Source organism: Aythya marila (assembly GCF_965140915.1).
Source record: "Aythya marila genome assembly, chromosome: 1".
Classification (NCBI taxonomy): domain Eukaryota; kingdom Metazoa; phylum Chordata; class Aves; order Anseriformes; family Anatidae; genus Aythya; species Aythya marila.
In genome coordinates this window covers 118,205,157-118,225,606 of record NC_139042.1, presented here as the reverse complement: position 1 = coordinate 118,225,606, position 20,450 = coordinate 118,205,157, and the positions used below count along the sequence as shown (strand labels likewise).

The window sequence follows — 20,450 nt, the reverse complement described above, 5'->3', positions numbered from 1 at the left end:
TTCAGTTCATCACAATTCAGCTGCATTGGTGTGCATTTCTATTTTTTTTAAATTGAAGGGAAAAAAGAAACCACAAAATAAAAACTGTTAAAGAACAGTGATGTTAATATATTGTGAAAGATGTGCATTTCTACTAGGGCAACAAAGAGAACACTGACAATATCTTGAATATTGATGTACCAGGAAAGAAGGGGAAATGCTGAAGCTGTATGAGAATAGAAAACTCTCTGAGAATGTTTGCTATGTACTTTAGTTCCAAAGCTAACTGCATCCTTATGAGCCAGTGGCCAGCCTCAGAGCTACCTCCTGTTTTTGGCATATGGTTTGGCAACTGATGGCTTCTGGTCTGTGCCCTAAGCCACATGTTCCTATTGCTGACTGACCACATTGGCCACACACTGTGCACTGTTCTGTTCTTTGGAGGAAAACATGCCACTGTTGGCCAGGGACTGGTAAGATCTCATGAATTCTGTCTTTCATGTTGAGCAGAAAATATTTATAAACAAACAAACAAACAAAAAAAAAACAACACTAAAATAGGGACATCCATCCTGCTTTGCAAAGCCTTATCTCAGTGTGCAAGTGCCTGAGAAGCAGAGGATCTCTCTCCCTAAAGAGCACCCTGACATTTGCTGGCTTCGGACATGGAGTTCTCTCCCCATATGGTTTGGGACTGGTATTTTCATGTAGTTTCTACCTTCTGTCTGTTAGAACTTTTTGACAAATTGATTCTGTCAAAGCCAATAATTTTTCTCAGGAAATAAAACTTTGAAAGACTTGTTAATTGCATTGTTCCAGTACTAGATTTCTTCATTAAGTATTTTGTCCTCAGTGAGTTCAGCTCTTAATGTCAATGCTCCAAAGAATGTAGCCTCTGACATATCTATCGTGGTTGTACAGAAGTATTTTAACAGGCCATGAATCTGGGATGTTGTGTCTATCATGCTGATACTCTGTTTATGAAGGGAAAGGAGTGCACACTTGCAATTGCTTTCTAAACATAAGTCCGTGTGCTCATAACACATTCTTGCTAAATTTATATTAATGGATGGAGACTGAATCTGCCTCCCTGTTAGCAAAATGTCAGGTCTTTTTGAGTCAACTGATGCTATACTTCACAGACGAATCTTCTTCACAGAAATATTTTTATTGGCAGGGAACAAGGGAGTGAGGGTTATCTTTCATAATGCATAGAAACAATTAAATCGTTAGGAAGAAAATTACCTCAGCTTAATACGAGAATGCTTTGCTGTAGCAGTTCTGATATCCAGACTCAACATCCAGTAATGAAGAGATCATAATAGTGCGGGTACTAAATGTGAAGGGTTCTGACAATCTGCATTTTCTTCCTTTCCTGGAAAGAGAAGGAAAGAAAGCATGTATGTTAATAATCTTCAAAATATTCAGAACATTAGAGAAATATTTTTTACTTTAGTTGAATAAATAAACTACAGAAGGTTTATTTTATCTTTCTATTTTAATATATTTTTTTGAAGTAATCAAATGTTAAACAGGAGGCAGCACAGGAAAACTGTGTTTAAAACCATTGCTCAGGTTACAAAGACACCATGAAGGGCTCACATTTTGTTTTATTTTTGTGAGTAATATTGTCTGCATTCCCACATGATCACAGAATCACAGAATCACACAGAATCACAGAATTTTCTAGGTTGGAAGAGACCTCAAGGTCATCGAGTCCAACCTCCAACCTAACGCTAACAGCCCTCCACTAAACCATATCCCTAAGCTCTACATCTAAACGTCTTTTGAAGACTTCCAGGGATGGTGACTCCACCACTTCCCTGGGCAGCCTGTTCCAATGCCTCACAACCCTTTCAGTGAAGAAGTTCTTCCTAACATCTAACCTAAAACTCCCCTGGCTCAACTTAAGCCCATTCCCCCTCGTCCTGTCACCAGGCACGTGGGAGAACAGGCCAGTGTATAAGCTCTAATTCATAGTAAGCTGTACGTTTTTTTTGTTTCCCCTCTTTGGACTACTTTGCATATTAGAAAGAATTACTATTTTTATTCCTTATAATGGTAATTGTTCTCTCATCAGCAGTCAGTTTCAAGCTAAGAAAGTACTGAAAGACTTGAAGTGAAAGGTGGAAAAACTAGGTTGAAAGCTGGTATCTTTTGTTGCAGTGTAAACTGTGGTTTATCACACACACAGACACACAGACACACAGACACACACACACACACAAAAAATAATAAAGAAGACAACAAATTGCATCAACCAAAACCTAAGTAGGATTTTTTTTCTCCCCCCTCATAAACGAATAACAGTCGACAGTTCTGGAATGTGCACTCCTCTCCCATGAAAACATTTTTCCGCTCTGCCTTTTCCAAAAATCAAAAGTTCAAAGCTAGACTACTACACGTTATAAAAGAACAAATTTACCATGACATTTAAACAAAGACATGAGTCAGTGTATTCAGCTTTCTTGAGGGAAGAAGGAGTTGTGTTTCTTGTTAAGGCAAGGTTTGAAGTAAAGAAATTATTTTTGTCATTTTATATATCTCCTTATAATTATTTATGTCCAAAGATATTCTGTTTTACTGTACAATCAAAGTTAAAATTATTTCCCTTTCTGTCACTGATGTATTAAGGTTTACATAATTTCTCCTCAGAAAGCAAATTATTAACATCTTTGTTATATAAATGGTCATATGCAATCACAAACATCAATGTGCTTAGTATTATTTAGAATATCTGTGGCAAGCTAGGAGCCTCAGCTGCTTTTCTTTCCTATAAAGAGTGCTGCTTTTTGCCCCTGTGAATGGCACAAGCAAGATGACTGGCATGGAAATAGAGGACAGGCAAAATGAGGTGTCTTTGGACTGCTGTGGGTAAAGCAACTTTTATCTGGAATAAGAAGCATTTACTTTTGTGTTGCCTTAAATATAGGCGTATAACTAATATATCAAGCAGCTGAATTGCTCTATGTCGTTTTTAAAGCTGTCTAGGAAACTTGGAACACCATTTCCATTTATTTGGAGCAAGTGGCTGACTCATTTGTCTGCCTTGAAAAACCTCTACTTCTGTTCCTGAGTGAAGCAAGACAGATATTCTGGAAGTCACTCTTGTTGTAAAACAGCAGAAAAGTGCAGAAAGTCGCAGAGCTCCTGCTAGTATTGGGCCCAGTCATCCCCAAATGTATGTTTGACTTGGAGCATGTTAAGGGATGCAAACATCTGCTCGATACTGTAGTAGCTTTAATGTGTTCAGTTCTTTCAGGCAGATTGAATCTGCAGTCTTGTGGTTCAGGGCTGAAATAGACACAGATTGGTTGTTGCTAGACCAAAGGTCTGGTCTAGATTTACACCTTTGACATTGAATATTAAGTTTGTTAGGATGGAACCAAAATCAGAAAAATTCCTGAGCTTGGAGAAAGCTGACATCTAAACCATATCCGACAGCTTTGGCCCACTATCAGGATTAATTTTTCCTTCATTAATATGCAAAGACTTGAGTTATTCCCTAAGAAGAGCAGTGCTCAGTATCTGTATAATAGATATGCTCAAATGCAAGGACACTTAAAATTTTTCTTCAATTTTTCTTTTTGAACCATATAGCTTAGCTATGAGGCTATAATTTCTGTAGCTGCAGCTCTCTTCCTGTTGCTTTTGTAAGATGATGTGAAAGGACCTTACCTGGCAGTTACCCATAGTCATAAGTTGTCTAAGCCTTTTTAAAACCCCGTTATATTTCACAGGGGAGCACAGAGGGTGTAAGGTAATTAACATAAATGTTTTTTTAAACTTTTCAAATGGAAAAGTCAGGATTTTTAGAAGTCAGATTGTTTTAGAGGTTTTTAACTGGTTGTGCCACTGCATTTTAGAGGTTTCAAACTGTTTGTGCCATTGCATTTAATGTTGATTATGAATAAGATTATAGAAAATAAAGGGACACAGTCTGTGAGAAATACACTTCTAGTAAGGGAAAGGTCCACAAGCAGTTCTGTTAGGTACAGTTACATACCAGTGACAATGGCTAGAAGCACCAGGCACAGGGAGACTGCATTAGGTGAGCTGCTGTGTAGCTGAACCACGTTTTGATAACCACCGGAATAAAGACAAAACAAAAACAAATACTGCTGGATAGACAAACTCATTTAATTTTTCAGGTCTTTTTATTAAATTATAAAAGTTGTCAAGAAGGTTGTACTAGGATATACATGTCATTAATAGCTGGGAGTAATTAGGTGGCAATGCCTTTACAGAAAGAGGGCAACTGATTAACAGGCTAGTGATAACTACACTTGCTGGCCAGGTGTAGATGAGGGCAAGAAGGGGATTGTTTCCCCTTCTCTCTGGAGCCAGGCATAGTCCTTGCCTGTATGCGTCTTGGTTTGGGTGCGTGGGCAATACAGGCAGTAATACCCCATGCTCTGAAACAGGCAGAACCACACAGCCCAGCCAAATTTGAGCACCAGCCACTGTAATAACTATCACACCGGGCAGATGCATATTCCCCTGGCCCATGCTTCCTGCATTATACAAGCGAGCAGGAAAGACTCTCACCAGAGGTTAGGAAAACTGTGAGATTTATAACATTGGTGGTAGGTGGAACAAGGGAGACTGTCAGACCAAGGGAGCCAAATATTTTAAGCATCTGCTACAGGCCTGTGCCAGATGCAGGATACCAGACAAGATGTGCCATTTGTCTGTTCTTGAATGGAATTTCCTATGTCCCTAATACCAAGCAAACTCTGTTTATTTATAATATAACTACTTCTGATTTTGGAGAGATGATATACACCACTTTTCATCTTTTCACGCTCACAACAATATTTAAATGCCTAAAAAGTGATTTATTTAGCTCTATAAATTCTGTCAGGCTTGGCAGTTGTTTTGCTTTGTCATGGATGAATCTGTAAAGGTTGGCAAACTCCATTCAGGGAAGCTGAACTGTGTGGTTCACAGAAGTATAGCTTTCTATAAAGTTTGTCTGGGTTAAGGATGAGATCCAAGTTCTTTCAAGACCTGCATCAGCAGGCACTGGTTTCAGGTGACCATTTCCATGGGCACAAAAAGAAGAATGTCTTAAGATGCTGACTGTCCTCTCCTGAAAGTGAAGTTATATTCCACTTCTATGTCATAAGTAATAAGGGATCCCAATTATTTCCCAAAGAAATCAGAAAGAATTTCAAAGCAAAACTTTTTTATTTGAATATGTAAATTCAAAACTACAGCTCTTTGGAAACATGTATTAATTGTAAGTTCCATTTCCCTAAGTGAGGTTCTAGACAAAATTAGAGGGGAACATAACCTTCCCAGAGTAAAAATGTCAGAATGAGATCGATTACCTGGGAGCTGCGTACCCCAGTTTTGAGTCTGTGTGCTGCTTTATACTGATACAGAAGACATAAGCCCCAAGCTATGCCTAAGACCAGGTAGAAAATCAGTGCTAGGGTGCCTGGGACTGGAAGGAAAATCCAACAGCCCCACAATACAAGTTTTTGGCTCCAGTACAGGCCAACTGTGTAGCAGAGTCAATCTTTCTTGGCCTCCTTTAACGTCAGCACCCTTCCCTGCCAGTGTGGGCACGGCTGCTTCCTCTGCTTCAAAGACGCGCCATGCTGGGCCTGTCAAACCTGCCAGCCTTTACCCTGGGCCCTTTCTGGTACCTCAGCATGTCCCACAGTCCTTTTACAAGTGGACTGTGTCCTGATCACCTTGCTGCTCTAAGACTAAGACTTTTTGTGACCTGTTGCTAGCTCTTCAGTTCAGAAGAAACACCTAGGAGACTTCTGACAGTCTTCTTTGGCTTAGGCCCTCAATAGGCCCAAGTTCTCCCCCCCTCCAGAAATCTTCAAAAATGCCTTGGCTTCTTCCAAGGACAGGATAAGAGAATTAAAAACAAAACCCTTAAAAAACAATAATAAAAAAAAATCAACTGTGAGATAGAAAAAGTGACAACTTCTTGTTTCAAATTTGCTGACAAATACTGAGAGCCCACAGAATTATTAACTGTAATCCAAGTTTTTCCACTGACGTTCCCTAGAACTTTCTAGGTCACCAGCTACATTAAAACATGTGCAATTAACTGCCTGCATAAACATGCTGCATGAGCTCATCCCTTTCTGTCTTAATTTTTTTGTTTGTAAATTCGAGGCTGTAGAATTTGCCTGTGGTATTGTTCTGAAGTCCAGCTTCTGACTGCAGTTGTTATTACAATAAGAACTGCAACAGATGTCAGAACTGAGTGAAAGCCCTGCCATTTAGCAATTAAAGTACAGACCACAGCCATCACTTTCTTTTCTTTTTTACAGGTGTAAGACCCCATATAACAGGAAACAAATGCTCACACTTGCTTCTAGATGTAGTCTTCTATTAGGAGAATATCCATATTTTTTTTCCCACTCAAAGGTTTTTCCAGTACACTTAGCTGTTCCTAGCTGTAGCTAGAAAAGATGCAGCTGCGTTTTTTGGCTTACATAGCTTGAGCTCAACCCTAAGCAACAGCTTAGTCAGAGCTGTTTTACAAAACTATTTCTCTGTAAACGTTTTCATTCAGCAGTCCGCATGTGATATCTTTGCTTCCTTAAAACATATGAGTGACTGTGTGCCTTATCTTCCTATTACCAGCTTGGTTAGATACTGATTTGGGAGGTGGTTCAAAACCTGGGGCCAGCGATGAGACAGCGCTTAAGGAAAGCTCAATTCTGGGGGGAAGAGGGGGAGGATCCTGTGATAGGCAGCCCAACAAGCTGATGCTGAGTGACAGAAAGCAGCAAATTGAGTGGCAGCTGGGTAGATATAGTCAGCCTGCAGAAGAATTTCTAAACCACCCTTGAGTTCATGGTTTTGGAGAGTGTTGGTTTGCAGAAGGACCTCAGGTGAACAGAACATAAGACAAAGGATCCAAGCTGTTTTTTTTTTTTGTTGTTGTTGTTTTTTCTTTGCACTCACCTTTTGGGGTGCTCAGAGTCTAGAGGCAAGGCCTTTGCTTGAGGCTTAGGACAATCTCTTATGTAGCTAAATCATGCAGCCTACAGAGGCTCCTGTAAGGAGGCTGCTGCTTACCACAGAGGTATAGTCCAGCCAAGAATAGCATGTGTTTCCTCCTCTGCATCTAGCACAACTGTAGCTAAGTGGTTGCTTATGTTCAGAAATGAATGAAATATTCAATGAAAACAAGAATCTTCACTGATGCGACCACTGCTTCTTAATCATTACACAAAATACTGTTGTCTTGCCCAAGCATGCCTGGCTCTCTAAGGATAATGGAGACAGTACAGTGTTTGGATAGCTGCTGTTTCTACTGAAGAGCGGGGAGGGTGTGCCTGTGTGAGGGCATGTTCACAAGAGTTTTATTTCCAGAACAAAATAGGTACATCTGGAAAGAGCATAATCCAGGTTGCCAGACTCTGGCACTGCTACTAGAAATAATCCCTTCTCAGGAAGGTACCAAAATGTGGCTGTCTGGTTTGCCCACAGGTATCTGGGCATTTTTCTTGGCAGGCATGAGTACTGGCAGCTGTTTGGCATTTTGGTTCCTGCCCCAACTAGTGTCTATTCTTTCTTTGCTGAGGATGGAAGGATATGCCTGTGGTTAAATCACTGGCCCAGGGATTAGGCAAAGTGGGGTCTGTTCAGATTTTAGTCTGCATCCTTGGCCTGGTCACTTAAGAAAGAATTTTGAAAAGTGCTCAGCACCCACAAACAGGATCAGATTTTTCAAAAGCGCTCTGCTTCCACTGAGGCCGTGGCCAGATGATCAAAGGAACTTTTCAGAAAATTTGGCCGCAAGAGCCAATGCGAGAGCTACTGGGTGCTGAGCACTCCTGAAAATCTGGTTCTCATTTAGGTGCCCTGGTGGGAACTAAGCTCTCCCAGTAGCCCCCATCACGATGGGAAGACACTTGAGAATCTGGCCAGCAGCAATCCCTTGAGATGTTACACCAGCAAATTTCTCCGTGCCTCAATTTCCTCTAAAATGAGAGTGACGTTGCCAGGGTGCTTGTAAGGATAAATTCATTAATCTACTGTATGTGATGTTATTGGATGCTTCTACAGCAGGAGAGGGAGGTGAAACATTTGTAGTATAATATCTTTCCAGGCATACCGGTCATCTACGTAAGCAGGAATGTGTTAAACAGACTGGAGCACGAGTCTAGGAGTCAGCTTTTCTGCATGCAAAATTTTCAATCCGTCAGGTTCAGAAGCTGCTCCTCTTTATTTTGCTTGAAACCCCTAATTGTGAGTCAGGGCCCTCCTATAATAGGGGATGTAACAAACAGATGAAAAAGACTCACCCTGAAAAGCCTTTACACTAAACATGAGGTGGGGAAAATACATTGGAAAGAAATGATAAAGCTGCTCTGTTCAGCTGTTTGCCTTCTGAACTCCCTGCCTGTTGAATACAGTAGTTTTATCGTACTCTTTCCTCACATGATATTCTTTTCTCACATCCCACCAAAGTGTTTAGTGGTTTCTTAGGAATTTGGGAGTCTTCAAATTTGAACTTATAAAGAAAGTAGACAATCTTTTCAATAGATACCCATATGCAGGAATGTTTTTGGCAGGTGCTTTTTTTCTGGTTTTAGCACCAAAGAGCCTTGAATTTGAAATGGACATTTTATTCATCTTTGCTGTTAAGTTCACAGTGGCCTCAATTTTGCCTCCAGATGGAGAAATCTGAAAGGTCTTGTGCCTCCTGCCGTGTGTGCTGGAGCAGCCTTCCTCCTCCTTCCGAGCAGCCCCTCCTCACAGGATGCAACATTTTCTTTCCAGCTGACAGAGGAGCTTCACCCCTCCCTCTCCCCCCTATTTTTGGCCTTCCAGCACTGTCAGCATCTGTGCGAGCTAATGCTGCCCAGATCCTTCTCCAAGGGGCACCGAGGGCTGGCACGCAGACGTGAAGCCCCCAGGCTGTATCTGCGAAACCCAGGAAACCTCAAACGCATTGTTTCCATAAATGCTCCTCAGCTGACTGGGCTGCGGGGAGTTTCTGTGCTCCTCAGCCCTTGCCTCTCCTTGGGGAATGGGAGGCGCAGGCTCCAACTCACTTTCCTGACCGCCTGTGGGCAGACATGGCGCTGACGCAAAGGCAGCTCGAGCCGCAGCGCCACAACATGGGGCAGGAGGCGCAAAACCAATGTGTGGGGTCTCGACCGATCAACAAGGGGTCCCAAAGCAGGGCCAGGCCCTTCACGTAGCCCACGGAGGGTGAGCTTTTGCTGCCTCACTGACAACGACATGGCCTGGTGTGGGAGGGCTGCCCCAGGCCTGTGTGGTGACCACTACTGGTGGTTAATGGCCGCCGAGTGGTGCAGAGCCATGGTGGTGCCCCGCTGCTGTGGGAGTGTGGAGCAGCTGCTTGGAGGTTCAGTGTGGTGCTTGATGGGCACTCCTGTTACAGCATTTTAAACAACACTATTTTTTTGTTGTTGTTTTCAGTTGTTTAGATTTTTTTTTGAAGTGGAGTACAGCAACGTTGTACCACAGTGTGACTAAGTTGAGTCAGCTGACACAAAACTCCGCCATCGTGACAGCTTTGGGGCCTCAGGTGTGACCTTTCACATCTTCTAAAGGCCTCAAATTTGTTTCATGAGTTAGCAGGCCAAAATACTTCTCCCTGTCACCTTTGGTGGCAGAGCAGGAGAAGCAAGGAAAGAAGGGAGGGTTGTGGCTCCCTGAGCTGAGGCCTGAGGAACCGTGTCCTGATGTGGCTGTTCTTTTGAAGGATGAGGCTGGATGTTGTGACTGGCTATGGTGCTAAAATTCCAGCCCTCAGTATGCACGATGAACATTGAAAATATAATAGACTTCTGTTCATTTGTTTTTTGAAATACTTGTTTTCATGACATGAACGGTTAGGAAGTTGAAAGCAAGTGTAGCATAGAAAATGTCCCTGAGCAGTCACAAATTGAATTTGTTTTGCTTGTGTTTTGCAGACCTTTTGTATTGAGTTCTTGAGAGCATTCAGCATACGAGTGACAGATGTGATGTTGAAAATAGAATAATAAAAAATATTCATTGCAAGTGAATACTGAGCTCAATGAAAGGCATTTTTTTGTGCTTGCAGTTTGAATCTAAGAGTAATCTTGACCTTGACTGTGGGACACAGAGATGCTGTAAGAATTGTGTGCCAAAACTAGTCAGTTGTTTGGATTTTAGGTACTGAGTATTTGCAACTTGTTGCTTCAGACCAACCAAAAGGCAGTGAGTGATGGTGACACTACAAAAGACAGATGAGCAAAATGGATTTCCTTCAAACAAAACCTTAAAAGCCATTTGATAATGTTATAGCAGGTCAAAATGAAAAACTTTAGTGCTGGAGGTGAATCTTTGATCAGGAATTGGGTTTGGATGGTAACATCTTCTTTATTACCAGGATAGCATGTACAAAGGTCTTAGCTGTGGCTGGTAATACAAGCTTAGGGAGCAAACCTTAAAACGCTTCCCATGTTCCCCAATGTAATAATTTATGCTTAGATCACCAAAAGATAATAGTCTGTAGGAGGTTTTGAGAACAGGGATTAAGAAGTCACCCCTGCAATGGCAACTTTCGTTGTTCTGCACAGGCCTCCTAAAGTCAGCTGCTCTGGTTGGATCTGCAGGACAGGGATTCCTGTAACAGGCACAGTGTCCAACTGCAGCATGATTCTGTGGAAGACAGAAGCTGCTGCTGCACGTGTACCTGTATGCGCATACAGCAAAACAGCTGAGATCTCACTGCCCAGACTTGCATGCTACTTCTGTAGCAGTAGGAACGCAGATCATCGTGAATACCTTCATCTTTCATTGGAACATATTTCTAGAACTATTCATTAGGAAGGCCAGAATAGGATGGGAGAAAATCTTTCCAGTTGTTGCCTTGTTAATTCACATAGAGAACTACTATTTAATAAGCAGGCAGGATAGCTCTTGTGATTTGATTTTCAGCTTGTGAATTCTGAATTACACAAGTACTGAGTCTTGTACAGCATCACATCACAAATTGTACCCACAATAAGTATTCCAGTCTCAACATACGTTCAAGAGGAGCCTAATAATGATTACAGACGTTTTTGAAAGCACAGCTGGATTTTGCTAAGCTCTGCCCATCCTCAGCAAAAATCTTTCCATTCATTGGAGGGCTTGTGCTCTGTTTGAGAGCTTTTTATTTTTTTGTCCTCTTTGAGTTGACCAGAACTTGGCTTTGGCCCTTTAAATCCTCCTCCCTATCAGCTCAGCAACCGCAGAGGCAGTTTATTACTGAAAAGAAATCTAAGAATCAGTTTTGGCCAGCATTGTCTTGGAAAGTTCATTTTATTAACATGGTTTTGGTTTTATTTCAAAAACACTTTGACAAGCACTGACATTTTTGGAACCAGTAAAGCACAAGAGACTTACTCCTAAAGGCCTAAGCTTTGCATTTTTCTGCAGCGAACAATGTGATGTGCTACTATGGTAAATTCAATTCAAGCCACTGACTGAAAGGAAATAAGTACCGAGTGTTGTCTTTTTTCCTTCATTTTCTAAAATACGTATTGTGTGCATGTTAGTGCTTGTGGGTTGTATTTGTTTAACTACTCTTAGCTTATTTGCTTTTTATCTGTAGTACAGGCGACAGATATCAATACTGGCAATATAAATTTCCCTTGTAAGGCTGCTTTTATTTCTCAACTTTGACCTAAATTAACTATCTTTTGACTTTTTTTCTTAGATTTGCCAACAAGGGTCCCAGTTGTGTGTTTTATATTAATGTCCATCAGCTAAGAGTTGGACTAGGATCACCTTATTCATGTACGAAGAAGTACTGGGAAAAAATCTGAACACTTTTTTTTTTTTTTTTTTTTTTTTTTTTTTAAGGGCAAGCTGAAAGAAAAATTCTGCTCTCAGAGCCACATAAAAGATCCTTATTCTGATATTCTGCATTCACTGGAGCTCTACACGTGGTGGAAAGAATGGAAGGGCAGAACAGAGGTAAGTTGTTTGCTGGCATAAGCAGACTTGACTACTAGATTTCTTCAGCGGTAAGTTGACTGTATTTGGTTTGAGCGTCCCTGGGACTGTGCCACCATCAGTTCTGTCCCCTAGAAAATTATACTGAGTACATGAGAGACAATGTAAGCATCTCCATTTCAGTGACTGTGCTGTATTATATATGTCTTGTTGCTACACCTCTGAACACTGGGTTTTGTTAGAACCTTGGTTTGCTCTCTGGAACTTTAAATGGTCAAATACTTTGCTTGAAGGTCCCCATGCAAGTCTACAGTGTACTTCTGCCTGCTTCTTTCCCTTCAGAGACAAGAATACAGTATTGGTCTAGAAAGAGTGTCTGCTTTTTTAGTTATCAGGAAACTGCTGCAGATGTTTAAAAAATCCGACTTTAATATACTTTAGTTTTCTAGTACATCAGGCTGTCAGTTCTGACTCATTCTGCCTTTAGTAGGATAGGTTTTGTGTATCCTATATGTTGCTGTGATAGATTTCTAGGAGTTGAAGTGAACTGGGATACCTGACTTAGGAGTTCTTCATTGTTAGTGCTATGGATGTTTATTTAAAATAAAAACCATCTCTTAAGTTTGCGGTGTGTATATGTGTGTGTGTATATATATATATATATATATATTTTTTTTTTATCTCCACTTTGTTTCAGAGTAGCTGCATAAATTACGTGACCTGTTTCTCCAGTTGCATAACCGGATTAAACAGGCCTTTCCTTAAAAGAATGGAAAAGATCTATTTAGGTTTTCTGGTTTTGTTTTGTTTTAGGTGGTCTTGTTGGTACCATTTATTTCTTTTTGGCAAATGTGGTGTTCTCAGAAGCTGACTTTCAGAAGGGTTGTAATTTGGGATTGCTATGAGCATTTGTGATAACAGGCCAGACACCTCCAGACTAAGTATAGTGAACATAGGTAAACTCCTCCTGAAGAGGCAGAAAAAGCAAGGTGTTCAAATGAGTGTAGCGTACAATGCATACCAGAAGGATGCTCTTGCTGTGTGATATTATGCATGGCGTAGCTGCTAGCATGCTTCTCAAATCTTAAGTGGAAAGTTTCTTACCTCCCAGGAACTCCGTATTATTTTTGAGTGCCCTCATGTTGAACTCAGTGTAGTTGCTAATGCGACCCTGCGAGTAACGATGTCCACATACGTGCACAGACACCACAGTCATCAGTTTACCGCTTGCACACAGCACTGGGAATAGAACTTAAGACCTTCGCCTCCGCAAACACAGCTGCTCATCTGGCTGTGGGCTTTGTAGCCAGCAGAGGGAACTGATAAACACTCTCATAGGGCTCCTTTATATATTTTTTTCTAACCAAAAGAGGGCACTGATTCTCACTCACTCCATTACATATCACCCCTCAACAATTTCACCTGCCATTCAAGAAGCAACAGGCTTGCATTCATCTTGCTTTTGGTATGAAACGTGGCTTTGCATGAAGAAGTTTTAATCATCAAAAGATGTCCCTACACTGCATAGTGGTATTAATCCCCTGCAGTGCAGTTATGAGACATTAAATTCATTACACATCAAGACAATTACAGAAACACATCCAACATTTCAGGAGTATGGGGAGACCAAGCACAATTGTTTACTGATGTGTACAGAGAATAGGCACAGTTATTGCACAAGACCCACAAAAGGCTTCAGAACCAGGACTCATCATTATCTTTTTAAACACACAGCTCCATGACTTTTGCTAAAGCAGCATTCTCTTAGCACAAAAAATAGATCTCACTTTCTTATGAAGGAAAGGCCATAGGAAGGAAACATACATTAGCTAGGGTTTTGTGTAAGTAAAGAGGTAAGAGTAACTTCTGTTCAGTTAAATATGGATATTTGTTGGTTTTAATCAAAGATGGATCAAACCACCTCTGTTTTTGTCTTTATTGTTCCTCAGTACAGTCACTCCATTGAACCGTTGCTCTTTTACAAACATGACACTAGTGAAAATTAAAAATTATCTCCCTGTGGAAGGAAGGAACCCAGTGCAGTAGGATAATCGGAAAGTCAAAAGAGTAAGGCAATATATGAGGGTATATTTAAGCTTCAGGGATAAAGATATAATCTTTCCTGCCCTGGGTTGTATAGGAAGACATAGAACAACTGGGCTGAAAATACTCTTGGAGGTGTGCTTTTGTACATACGACAATCATCACCACCTGCAGCAGAACATATAACCATTAATCATTCTTTTTCTAGTCCTTATCATTCCTGCTAATCTTCTGCATCAAGCATCAACACATTCATTTTTCTTGATAATGCAGTATTCATAAGACCACTCTCGTGTTACCAAGATTGAGCTCTTACGGTTAGGTGTTGCCTGTTGTTTCTGGTCCATGGCAGTGGATCTGTGCTTGCTCATTCTGACAAGATTGTGTTAGTCTCAGCTAACCACAGAGGGTAAGAAAGGGGTGTCATTTGATTATTTATTTATTTGCTTTTCCCTCCAAGAATTAGTTTCAAGTGCCGTTAGGGGTTTTTAAATGATTTCAAAGGAAGTTCCGAACTGTTAAGAGTGAATTAGATTCTCTCAAGAATTTACCCTGAAATTCTCCCTGCTGTTCAGCCCTAAGGAGTCATACAAAGACAGATCAGCTGTGAAGGGATGGACTTTATAAGGCTGAATATGAAATGAAGTTTGGGATTAAAGTGCTGGACTGGAACTTAGAAGAGCTAAATCTGACTCTCTGTTCTGCAGTGAATTTTCACTGTGACCATAAGCAAAACCAGTCCATGTGTTTAGTATCAGAATGGCCAGAGGAAACAAATATCTGCCTCACAAAGAGGTGGTGAAAATAAATTCATGAAGACTGCAGTGTTTCTCAGTCAGCGGTAATGGCAGGCCACTGAATAAGTAGTCAGTGATGAATTTGTCCTGTATCTAGTACAGTTGTACCTTTTCTACATATCTAGTCTAGCACTTTTAACATCAGTGGCAATTATTCTAGTAGTTTCACTGGGCATTTATACCCTAAATGAACACCTTAAATAAAACCACAAGTGCAACCACGAAGAGAAACGGCTAAGCATGCCTGCTTAACGCTTCACTAGTCTATGGCTGAAAAAATAATATAATCTCATTACCTTTACTTCGTTATTCTAAAATACTACGGTTATTCCTCAAAAAATCCAAATTCCTTCTGCTCTCATTGATTTTCTCTTATTGACTCACTTTTTTTTTATTATGGTTATAGCAATATTTTAAAGTGATATTATTTTTTATCTTAATATCAGTATGTTTTGTAAAAAAAGGAGTTTCAGGTCAGCACATAAGTCAATAAAGGCGTTTCTAGGCGTTTTAAGTTCTCTGTGAGGCATTCTGCTTGCAGTTTCCCTTCATCCCCTGCTGCAGAGTGATGCTCAAGTGAATTATCTTCAGCCTAAGAGAAACTGCTCAGAGGAGATTCTGATCTAAATTAGACACATTCCTTTCAACAGAGTTTTCTCAATATGCCCCGCAATCCATTTTTGAAATGCCAAAATGCTACATTTCACAGCAGGCTTTAATAAAATATATTTTGCTATATATATTTTCTTGTGGCAAATGCATTTTTTTGAAGTTTTCATATTGAAAAATTGCACTGTTAGAAACTGATATATCTGATGGAGTAAAATTCTGTATCAGTAATGAGGCTTTACTGCCAGATTTGAGACATAAATTTTGTATGCTTTGCACTTAAAATCACATATCTGTACTTTACAAGAGGAGTTTTTTGTTTTGGAGGGGGAAGGGAGATTTGCTATAAAAGTCTGATGTTAACTAAACAGTCAAATTTTGTAGCTCAGAGACAGAATGTCTGTTATAGGAGTAGAGCCTATTGTTTTTTCACACTTCTTCTATGGGCAACTTACATGGATTACCTGGATGCAATTATAGTTTTACTGTAAGCCTACTATAGGAAGTACTGTACTTTGTTTTTGAAGAGTTACTTTTCTTTTTTAAAGATACTTATGTAATCTTCCAGGCGAATAGCTGAAGGCAATGTTTGCTTTTTCTTCATTAGATACAACAAGTAACATGTAAAATACAGGAAAACAAACAAGCAAACCTCAGAGCATCTAGAAAAGGGCATTTTGAGCAGAGTTCTGCTGATGCTCTACAGAGTAATAGCTTAAAATGTTGCAGCTAATGTGAATACAGTTGTGTGGACATAACTCTTACTTAGAAAAGACTTATTCGGGGAAAGAGCAACAGAGTCAATTTAGGAAGAGAATTATTTTTCTTTCAAAAAGAAAACATCCCTTTTTAACTGCAACATGTATTACAGTATAAACAAACTATTTACAGTCAGCATTCACTGCTTGCATTTAGTAGTTCATGTTCTCTCCCTCATCTCTGAGCACTGGAAAGAGGCAATCTAGGATTGGGATTTCTGTGATGGAATTTCTTTAAACAGGTGACTGTGTGCTAAAAGTGCTTTGACTCACACAAAATAAGAGACTGGTACTAGTCACTAATAGATTTGTCTTTGTGAGGATGGATAGAAGAATAGAGGGGAGTGCAAACATAGTTTTGAAAGCACTTAGATTTGAATGTTTCAACTATTCAGCAGCTGTCAGAAATACCTATATAGGCAAACTTGATAAAACATACTTCAGGCTGATCTACAGATTTCACAGACATACAAAGTCTATTGTTCCAAGAAACAGGATTTTGCTTGTGAAATGTGTACTTTAAGCATATTTAGTACCAGACAGTGAACTCCATCAGCTTTCTTATTGTGCTTCTGTGAGGGCATAAGTTCAATTATGCCTTTTTTTTTTTTTTTTAAAGGCATTGAAATCTGTGAAGATGCACTTCAGTCTCAAGACTGGCTCCATTTAGCTTGTAAATTACAATAGTAATAATTAAAAAAAAAATCCCTCCTTGAGTTAGCAGTATGAGTTAGCATTAAGCATTTTTTTTTTCAAACTGAACTAAAGGCAGCTTTAAAGTGTACTTTTTTTGCTAGCTTTGGACTGAGAAGATTATTAAGAGGGATAATAAACTGTTAGAATTGGTCTGGATATACTAACGTCTTCAAAATATATCAGAAAGGGAAAGAAGACTATTTCTCAGCCACACGATGTTTCCCAGCAAGATCTGTTTTTATTTCATTGCTAAAACAACAGATTGTTACTAACTTAACTGTCAGATGACACTCCATCTAAAAAAAAAAAAAAAAAAAAAGCACCCTGCCAGCACCACCCAGCAAGGCAGTGCTGGAGTTCATGTTAAGGCTTCCTTGCAACAGCTGGTTAGAACAGAAACCTGAAGTAGCAGTAATCTTACCTTGAGTGTACAAGATCCAAGGAGAGAAGATCACTGGTTCAAAACAGTGGAGGACTGAGAAAGTGCTCTGATCAGCTGCTGGTAGCATGCACTTGGCTTTTATGTGCAGGTGGGAGGAGCTGCTCCCTACGGTAGGTGGGCAGTAAGGATAGCAGGCAGACAGCCTTCAGAAGGCATTATACAGTAGGTTTTTGCTCTTTGGGGACAGAGGGAGGGGGGAAAAGCAAGCTGAATGGCATTTACAGGAGAAATAGTGTTGGATTTATTAGTTTGTTTTTAAATTATTTAGTTAACTGAAGATTTTTCTATTATATTTGTTTCTCTAAATCCGGTATAATTGTTCTGGTTACAGTTATAATGCTACTAGGTCTCACTTAGTCTTTTGGAAATATTTTCACAGCAGTGAGATAACACGAAGTGATTATCAGAAAGGCGTGTGTTTCCTTTTCTAAGAAGGAATAGCTATGAAGAAGTAGCTTGCTCTATGTTCCAAATGTCCACTCGATCACAACTCTGGAACCCTCCTGAGTTTCTCTTGTGCTGTGCTACCCAGCTTTTCCTTGACGCAGCTGTAACGTGTTCCATCTACACACTGACTTTCTAGCAGTTTAGTTTAGCGGTTTTATTGTTCCCTGTGTCTGAGTTCTAAACAGTTTTCCCAACTGGTATTCTCAAAAGGCAAATGTAGCCAAAAAGACAAACCAGTAGGAATACACATTCCTGGTGGTTTCTGTGTAAAATTATTCATTGTTCATTTTAACTCATTCACTGCTTTCAGGGCACGGAAGAGTGGGTGGCACAGTGTCCAGACAGTGGCTCCTGGAGGTAAAACAAACAGTTATACCCATCTGGAACGCACTGATCCTGTGTTTGCACAAGTCCCTGAATGAGGCATCTGGTCCTTGATTGGTATTATTTATCATAACATACAAGCAAAACCTGTGTCATATTGGAACATTTGTGAGTGGAGGAAGCCAGAAAGATAGAAAAGGAAGAGGAGGACAGTGGCGTGAAATCAAGGGGGAGGCTAGAGGCACAGCCTGATTAAAAATCTGGGGAGGGCCAGGCAGAAAAATGAATGAGAATCTGAATCTACAGAGTTGGGATAAGCAAGGTTGTAGTGAAGGTGATGGAGGGTCAGATATATTATATACCACTTCTTGCACTGAAGGGCCAGACTTGTCTCTGGGTGAAGAGGTATGTGAGCCTTGTAGAACTTCTGTCGATATCCTGATTTTGTTCTAGGTGTTAGACTCCTGTGTCTCTATTTTGATATCTGAATATATAAGTGATGCTCAATGTAAATAGGTCTCAAGTCCAAAGATACTTATGTTGGGAATGTATGTTAACTCTTAAGATGGACTCAGAGAAATAATCACTTTCTTACTGTTCTTTTCCTTTTCTCTTGATTATAATGAGCACATTTATTTATTTATTTAATGCATGCAATCCTATTTGTCCTTTTACAAAAAGGCTTAGAAACCAATTTGGGTATCCGTATTAGTGGCAGAAGTACCTGCATAACCTAGGTGATATAGGCTCTAAGATTCAGAATGGTTAAGTCATGGGACTGGTTAAATTGCTCTGTTTTCTTACAGCTATCAGGTCCCTGTTAATTAGGGTAATTTCTACATTGTTGCAACTAATTACCAACAAAAGCCATGTTATTTTATTTCTGCTGTACTTGATGCATTTTTACAATTCTTATGTAGAGATGAGTACTCTTCTCTGAAGAGGTTAGTGTGGTTTTATTCAGAGGCTACATTAGCAATGCTAATGTAGGAATAGGGTCAGCAATGGTACAAATTATAGCGGTAGGTTTATGTAATTAGTTCAGGCGTGGGCACCTTGTGATGGTTCGATTAAATGATGCAAATAAACTGGAATTCTATTCATCTAACATCTGGCTTTGTACGTTCTGAAAATCTTGACCTAGATTCCTATAATTAGAGAGTAAATAGATATCTGGTCTCTTATTTAATGACTAATTTAATTCCTTAAGTCCTTATTTGAAGACTGATGATTCACTGTCTCAAAATTGTTGGCCTTCCTTTGGGTCCATCTTAAAATCAGTGGATGCTTTCTATAAGCTCAGTACCTTCTAAAGATCAAGCTACTTTTTTCTTGGAAACAAAAGCTTAAACGTAAAAGACTATCTGTAGGTTGATTTTTATTTACTTATTTAAGCTTCAGGTGCTAAGTGCCACTTTTCAGAAGTGAGTCAATACTCAAGTGAACTCAGTATAAAGTCCTCCATTCTCCACTGGTTGTGCACAGTGATCACATGTCCTAGTGTACGGCAGAATCAAGGGTAACCTTATCTTTTTATACTTCCGGAAGAGGAGAACTAAGAAGTTTTTTTTTTTTTCTTCAGTTCTTTCCTTCAGGGAATCTTAAAGCACTTTCAAATATTAAATAAACTTATCAGCAGATAAAATAGATGAAAAGTATTAAACCATAGTAATGATTATTTAAGCACCACTGTGATGTAATTATACGGAAAATTACTGGATAAGACTAGTGTGTTAAGTGTAGTCACTGCATTACTTATCTTCCTTAATGAGATTTTTAGTAGATGAAAACTTTACCAAAACCTCTGAGGGAAATTTGATGTAGGTTGTCACATGATTAACTGGATTTCAGGGCACACTTCCAGACTAGAAAGTACATTCAGTGTGGACACATGGAATCTTGTTCCTAGGACCAGGAGTAATGCCCAACATTTCTAAGACTGTTAGTTCCTATCTACCTTTTAAAAATAGGTATCCTGTCAAGAAGACTTACAATGCTCTAGCCCTCTTGCTTCATTCTTATCCTGAAATGTCCAGATGAGTTTGCTCTGAGTTTCCAGTAATTGTCTTGGGGCAGCTTGTGCTTTTAGCACATCCAAAATCTGTATCAGGTATCTGCATTATATGGTAGTAGGGCTATACTTGTAGTGTAGAATAGGACTCTTAGTAAGGGCATCAACTTCATGAAAGTAGCCTAGACTTGGAGAGATTGTTTTACTATGCTTTTGGGAAGCGTACATGCTCAGTTAAAAACTGCTGCATTTAATATGATTCAGCAATGCATCAGAGAGCAAGAAAATCACCTAGCAGAATTCAACTAACCTTTTTTTTTTTTTTTTTTTTTATTGTGACTCTGCATAAGGTTCAATACAAAATCTCCTGAAATATATTAAGATTCATTTGGGAACTCTGAACTCTTCCATGGAGTGGTAGAGTG

The 20,450-nt window shown here is 39.7% G+C and overlaps 1 protein-coding gene across 1 annotated transcript in view; it reads right to left on the bottom strand.

Annotated features, from left to right (window-relative positions):
• The window catches only part of COL8A1 (collagen type VIII alpha 1 chain), an 88,301-nt gene extending 70,983 nt beyond the window's left edge, over nt 1-17,318 (bottom strand). Inside the window, exons 1-2 of the mRNA XM_082774229.1 lie at nt 17,223-17,318; nt 1,225-1,354 (exon numbers count right to left, since the gene is read on the bottom strand). The gene's annotated coding sequence lies outside the window, so the exon portion shown is untranslated. The remainder of the gene's footprint in view (nt 1-1,224; nt 1,355-17,222) is intronic.
• Between the last annotated feature and the right edge of the window lie 3,132 nt (nt 17,319-20,450).